Source organism: Coptis chinensis, chromosome 8, assembly GCF_015680905.1.
Source record: "Coptis chinensis isolate HL-2020 chromosome 8, ASM1568090v1, whole genome shotgun sequence".
Taxonomy (NCBI): Eukaryota; Viridiplantae; Streptophyta; class Magnoliopsida; order Ranunculales; family Ranunculaceae; genus Coptis; species Coptis chinensis.
Window position 1 is genome coordinate 13,569,504 of NC_141463.1, and position 7,590 is coordinate 13,577,093.

The 7,590-nt window shown below is 34.2% G+C and overlaps 1 long non-coding RNA gene across 11 annotated transcripts; it reads left to right on the top strand.

Annotated features, from left to right (window-relative positions):
* Window positions 1–216: 216 nt before the first annotated feature.
* Window positions 217–7,310, top strand: LOC147480061 (uncharacterized). 11 transcript variants are annotated; one of them, XR_015206758.1, is made up of 12 exons: window positions 217–688; window positions 1,583–1,854; window positions 2,029–2,102; window positions 2,188–2,249; window positions 2,924–3,035; window positions 3,140–3,345; window positions 4,515–4,874; window positions 5,040–5,101; window positions 5,303–5,654; window positions 6,119–6,278; window positions 6,383–6,499; window positions 6,982–7,310. It is a non-coding gene; the product is annotated as an uncharacterized LOC147480061 (long non-coding RNA). The 11 variants fall into 11 exon arrangements; XR_015206762.1 differs by lacking the exon at window positions 6,982–7,310 and having other exon boundaries at window positions 4,515–4,623; window positions 4,809–4,874; window positions 6,383–6,954; XR_015206765.1 differs by lacking the exon at window positions 6,982–7,310 and having other exon boundaries at window positions 1,583–1,644; window positions 1,773–1,854; window positions 6,383–6,954.
* Window positions 7,311–7,590: the final 280 nt, after the last annotated feature.

Consider the following 7,590-nt stretch of genomic DNA (forward strand, 5'->3'; position numbering starts at 1 on the left):
TGGTCATTTCTATAAGAGAAACATCAACTTCAGCAGTCAAGTGAGTTTACAAAAGTCAAAGACTCAATAGAATTGAACATGTGAACACAATTCTGTTGGTTAGTTGTAATTCTGTTTTGGTTTTAGTTTCAGTAAAGTGACAGCTGTACATTCTTGTAAGTATATAAAGAGAACTCCTGTAATAGTTTCACTCAAGAAAATGAAATCAAAGTTTATTTTCTAATCCTCAAATCTTCTCCACTAAGTTTTCTATCAATTTCATGTGCTGGTTAATCAAAAAATCAAAGTCACGCTATTATTTCAATTGTACGCCACCATCAATGCATTTAATTAAGCAAATTCATTTAGTAGCCGTTCAAAACAAACGAAAAGTCCTTGAACTTCTCTCTCACCAACGAATGGTTGCTCTCAAAGATGCAGGTTGGTTCTTTCAAAGTAAATCCACAATTGCTATTCCGTGGGTCTCTCAAAAAAGGAGGTCTTCTCGCATGGTTATAGTTCTTAACAATTAGGCATTACCTTTTTCAAGGGTAATTCATACGATATTGGAGATCAAACAGCATGCCCTTCCGATTATCACTGCCCATTCGAATCTTAAACGTTCTGGCCAGTTCCTCCACCGGTCAAAACTTTCATAGACAAACTCTCGAATACTTCGTCACCTGACTTTCTGCAGCATATCCTTCAGGTAATATTAGATTCTTCTATGTAGTTCATTTGATATCACATATTTAATTCTTAATGAGCATGAACAAGAAGCCGTTAATATTAGATTCCTTCAGGTACACTCTTTCGAGAAGTAGTCTTTGTCAAATATCTTCTGAATATTTTTCTATCCTCTGATCCTTTTTCTCTCATTTCATCTTTTCCATTCACGTAGAGTTCCATGTTTTGCCGGAACAAACGACCAGAGTTCACTGCATGGCTACTTGAAGTTAAGCAAGTAAATTACATCCAACATCGCATCATACAACCAACTCAAAAACTCATAACATGCATTTCTTTAATTCGTTATGTAATTACTCAAATATCCTTGCGATAGTGCTAGATTAATGTCCAAAGAATGAAAGCTGGTTTCCTTGAGTCGTTTCAGATACAGGCGTTAATCTCTGACATTTAGGGGTTTTTGGGCTTACCAGAGCCTGGTCCATAAGTAGTCAATCTTGATTGTTTCAAACCTAAACAATCTATACTACTGAATAGTTTGAGGCAATGCAAGTTGCTTCCTTGCTTTGTATTGTAAATATGCAATTCAATTAAATAGTGAAGACTGAAGAGGAAAGTAGTTATCCTGCCCGTATAGTTTCTTTCTTGCTTGCTTTTCCCCCTTTTTATTCTTTTTTTTTTGGGTTGGAATGAGCACTTCCATACAATTTTGTTTGGTGCTTTTCTGTCTCAAGTGCATTTTGATTTTAACTATGTTTTCAAATCACTTGCATGGCTGCATCAAATATTCAGATCATTATACATATTCTACTCTACTGGTTTATGCAAATGATTGATTCCGACCAACATGATTTTTTTACTTTGTCCAGTTCTTTCAGATTATTTTAACCAGTTTTCTTACTACTTTGACCTATAGGTGAACCTGGAAAGTCTGCCTAACTGGGAAGAGAAGCAAATGTTCAAACAGTAAGGTGCATGGTGAGAACCACTAAACAGCACAAACCAGAATATTTTCCCTATGAAACTTCTCTGCAAGTGACTGTCTACTAACTTGATAACTACTTATGAATTATGATGGGCTTACCAATATCCAAATGAGCTCATAGAGATTAACATCATCGTGGGGAAGAAGCCTATAACTCCCTGATTTAATTTTGGTGAGAACCAAGTCACTATTGGGCAACAAAGGTAAGATCCCCTTGCTTTTCTACTTTTTTCAATATTTCGTAAGTGATAGCAGCACCTCACTTTGGAACCTTAACACGCTCAAAGACTGCTCACTTGCCTTTGCAATGAGAGCACCTTTTTTCATTTGATTAACTAACTTATTGTACATTCAATTTATTAAAATGGTTATATCAGGTCATGAAGATGCGACCATATGAATATCAAGTTGGAAATATTTAGGATCAGAGTGCACTACAGCTAGATTAAATGTATGCATGAAATCTAATTTTCTATTTTTATTTGATATATATTTATAATATGTAAATCCTGATCAATTTCTATGATCTTTCTCAGAGCAATGGAAGGATGAAGATTAATCCATAGGCTAAAGAAGAATCAAGGCTGTAATTTTTTTGGTAAGTGGAACTTCTTTCATAGTGTAATTCATCCATGAGGTTGTATGACTTTGTTGATAATATATGGTGAATGGAAGTTCATGACTCTGTCGTTTGCCACTTATGTCCTCGCAAAAAGTGGTTACGCTTTCATTTGTTTGAGGTTCATTTAGCAATTTTAGGAGTCTGCTTCAAACATGCTAAGACAAAAAAAATTGATAAGACTTATAAGATGTTAGAGGTGTATCTGTATAAGAAACTTCTTACAAAGATAGTTCTCTCCTCACAAGCCTTTGTGATTTGCTCCAGTCTTCCTAGATGAGAGAAGAGAAAGGACCAATAAAGTGTATAGAAAGTACAATTGACACCTCAATCAACTTATAGAATTCATCTGGGAAGCTTGCAACAATTTTCCAGCAGTTTGGTTGGTACACCACACAAAGACCTTAGTGCTCTTGGCATTACATTCTATAAGCCCATTAGGTCTCTCACTCAAAAAAAAAATGGCCACAAATTATGTGAGAAAATTTTGAGATCACATGTTGGTGTTCAATGTGATCAAGATAAACATTGCATATCTATTTTTGGTTAGAATGGACTCTTGATAGTTTTGTTGAGTGAAAGTTAGCGATATAGCTTAATCTGTGATAGTGTCAATTAGCATTCAAATAATCAAAACATGTCTTCTTCTACAGAACAGTGTGTTCCATCATTAGGCTTTCCTTTGTTAGAGGAACCTGAATCCGACCGTTCGCGTTTTGTTTTAAGTGCGTCCAGTACATCGATATCATATCTAGCCAGTTTCAGGTTTGTCAGTCTGTTTTTTTTTCCTTAACTTTATTTCCTGGTTTGAATTGGTAATTTTGTTTTTAGTCAATGATTGTTTTTATTTTCTATCATTTTCCCCACAGGTGTCTATGGAGCATGGTAGCAGTAACTTTGGTTAGAGCACTCAAAGTTTTTTGCTTTTCGACTACAACATCATAACTGTCACTGATTACTCATGTTTCAAGCTCCTTTTCATTTAGTTGTTTGTAACGTTGTTACATACATATACATAGACAATCCAGTGATTTGGTGATATCAAGAAAGCATCTTCGAGTAACCTCGCTTAAAGGTATGTTTTCCATTCTATGATACTTTGTTAGACTCTAACGATTATATTTGAGAGTCGTTGGATTTTTTAGAGAATATAGTTATAATCGTCAAGTGCTATCAGTTTCATAAATTAAGAGAACTACTACCAATTGAAATGTGTGGCTATACTCAATATGATGATTGGTTTGAATTTTTCATTTTTCATTCTAAGTTCCGAATGAATTCTTATATAAGTTTTAGGTGATTACTAAAAGGTTTTGATACTCTTTTTTTTTTTCCAGAAAATTCTTATATTCTTAAGTAGAGTATTGTGAATACAAAGTGATGTCTATGGACTGTGTTACTACGTTAAAACCCACATATATGTATAATAAACTAAAGTCTGGGTGCCTAACAAAGTCAACAAACCACATATATCTATGGCTAACTAAATCACAGACAAATTGCATGAAATAAAAATTGTGTGCTTTACTAATCGTATGGTGAATGACTGAAGTCATAGCCTCTTCTTCACTCTTAGCGGCCGGGCATTATGAAAGTCATAGCCTCTTCCACATTTTTTCTTGTAATGTGTATGGCTTTGTTTCCCCCCAATTTTCGTATGCGTTTTAGTTCATTTTATTTTGTTAGTATTTTTCCTAGACAACAAGTGTGGTTGTGCTCCATTATTTCCATATGCTATTTTGATTAACTGTATGTATTTTTGTAATTATTTGTATTATGCATACATGTACATGTCTGTGATTTTTTTCTTTGCGTCATATATGATGATAACTTTTGGTTTAGAGTTTTCATGGGCCTTTCCACTTCTCTATCAGCCAAATGAGCATGTGTAGTCTTTAGTCAGTAGGTACAAATGCCTCCAAGAATTCGAATGAAGCAGGTCGTCCATTCCAATTGCAAAGACAATAAAATTGATATGCCCTATTACCCCTAGGAGGATGCAATTGAGGTCTAGAGGTGTACTAACTGTGTCGAGTTTAGTTTATTGTCTCCTATGCTCGAGGTTCACAAGTCTTTGAAGTCAGCCATGTCCTTGAAGGCTCTCCCTATCTTTTCTCATGACCTTTAAAAACTTCGTTTAAAAATCTTTCATGTAATTATATACATAATGTTAGATATACTTTTTTTGGAGCAATTTTTTAGGGCTTTTGGATTGTCTAAATACTCTCTTTGGGTTTTGATCAGGTGTATTTGGTCAAGATATTGGCCCTAACGTGATCTCTACAATCTTTAAGGAATCGCTTTATAAATTCATGTTTACCATTTCATCAAAGATAGCTCTCAGAATCAGGGGGTAAGTTTATATATCACGCATTGGTCGAGTTCCTATTGGAAGAATATGTACAGTGATGAAGGGCTCTTCTTGCACTCTCTCAAGTCCAAATGTTGGATGACCAAAACTTTGAAACTTTTTTTTGTCTTTAAGCAATTGGTTATGAATTTTGGGGAACAATTTTTTTTATCATTTGTGATGACAAGATTATAGCTGAAGTTAAAATGCCTATCCAGAAGAAATTGCATGTACCAGACAAGGGTTTCTTCAAGGTATTTCTTTCATGTGCACAATTCATAAACATTTATGGATTATCTTACTCTGTTGCTTATTAATATTGTGTTGAACACAAACTAAACATGTATGGATATCATCTTATGGGAGACGGTTATACTAATGAGATGAGTTCTGAATCCAAGTTACAATTTTTTGTTTAGTGGAAGTTTGCGTTTTGTCTTTGGGTCGACCGAGTACCTCCATGATTTCTAGCTGCTTCCAGGTTTGTTAGCCTCTTTTTTTTTTTTCCTGAACTTTGTTTCTTGGTTTGTATTTGTTATATTATTTTCATGCGATAATTGTTTTCTTTTATATAATTTTGCTCTGTTATATATTCGCTTTGTTTTGTATACATTCATATATATTCCTTGGAAACTTTTATTACTAAGATATTGTTGATGGGACATGTTAATGATATGTAAAGAAGGAATGTGAGGGATTAAAAGTGGTGTCGTGGTGGTGATCGAGTTTCCAGAACTCCAACAAGCAATCCATGTTTTCAGATATGCATCTTCTTCTCTGTTAAATTTGCATGCATGAAATACAAAATTGTTTTTTTTTTGTTACAACATGAAACTCAAATTTTGATTATAGGCTGTTTTGGTTGCAAGTGTAAGGGAGTGATTCCGCTCTCAAAATTCAAAGGATATTGAGGTACTATAAATGACCTACATATAAAACGCTAGGCACAAATCATGGAAATTGATTAGAAAGAGATTTGACTCAAACTCAAGATGAAGAAGACTGTGATGTCAGGGTAAAGCACCTAATTTAAGGTGAGAATTTTCTTGGAATGGTTTATTCTCTTAAACACCAACTTTAATGCTTGCTTCTCTTCCTCATGTCTTCTTCCCTACATCGAAAACCAACTCATTAGCATGAGTTTTTTTATGCAAAAGTCTTTTGAAAAAATTCCGTACTTGATCGAGCCTTAACTATTTTCGTTTGGGTGTACTCATCAATTTCATGTGTGCCTTTTGCATTGAATTGAGTATACAGGCTTTAGTTTCTATATAGTTTTGTGACTTATGGCTTTGAATGTGTGCATGCTGGTTTATCCCAAACAAAGAAACTATAATTGAAAAACCTAGAAGTTAACACAATCTGTTTGGTGTCAGTAACTAAGCTAAACCGTAAGATATAATTAAATATGTTTGGGATGAATGGTGGTGAAAACCATTACGCCTAAGGATAAGTTTTTCTATGTACATGAAGGCCTCCTTTGAAATTATTGTTGCAGGTTGAAGGTGGATCTCAACTGCATTTGATGACTTTTAGTACCCTTACACTTGGTATTTTTAGCTATATGCTTATCATCAACTGTCAACTCCAGAAAGTGTGCAGAAGGGTCCTCTTCATTTTCATGTCAATTGGTGCATATGAAAGTTTGCAAACTATAGGTATCTTCACTAACCATAAATCTATTATCTGATAGAAAATTTGTAATTGTCCTCTCTTTGTCGAGATAGAGACAATGATGCTATTTTAGCTTTAACCTTTCCAGGTCGAGTAACCGTACATACAGTATTACTATGCAACTCATCTGACTTTTGCCTGAATCTTTCCACATCGTTATCCACCCAATAGAGATGGAAACAAACTTCTTCTTGTAGAATCATCAGTAAGTAAATCAAATTATTTTAGTTAAAACTGTTATTTCCAAACACTTGGTTACTACATGACTGTCATATCTACTGGCACTTGATGACACACATCTCATGGTGGTGGTGAGAGCCCCAAACTTTGGGGGTGTATATTGGGACACTGATTGGAGTTTAGTAACTTGGCTTGAGTGATGATATTTTTGGAGTGTACAACATCACATGCATGTAGCGATGACATGAATACATACTTTACACATGAATGATGTGTACATGTCAGCTACAACATTGAACTATAGCATAACCGTGTTTTTTATTTTCCATAAGAAAGAAATGTGCACCGAAAGGAAACTACACAATGGTGTCTTTTGGGTGATTTAATCAACTAACATTTTCAGTCATTTGCTAATGTCTGCTTTTTCATACTCATACGTGATAAATGTGTGATGCATTTACTTCTCATCTAAGGAGCAAAGCTTAGTTGACTATGAGACTTTTGCAGATGAGTGAATTCCCTACTTTGTCGGGTCAAGCAATTAAAGAGCCAAATGGATTAAATAATGCAGATGATGAGTTTCACTCCTTTTTAATCTGTTTAACTAACTATCATTCATTAGCGTAACTCTTCCATTATATGGTCGAGTATTAGGACTATATTAAGTATTTCAGTGCCACTAAATAAAATTATATTCTATGGAATGCATAGCTCTTTTGGGACTGAAGTCAATGTTATAAATTTATAACTTGATTTTAGATGGTCCTGGCAATAGTGACCCTTTATCTTTTCCCATTTAGCAGGAAACGTGTCGACTACACAAAATGATAATCTTTCACAATCGTGAGTGATCGGGTTTTAATTGTATTTAACTATTTATCATTTCATACATGTTCACTAAATAATACTCACATCACCCCAATTCACATACTTTACTAACCTTCATATATGTATATATATATATATATATATATATATATATATATATATATATATATATATATATATATATATAAATGTGTTAATAAATGTGTTTGTCAACTACGTGCATAACACGTGCATCTTGCTCGTGTATATAAATATCTCCATAATACAATAGAGGCATAGAGGCAGGCA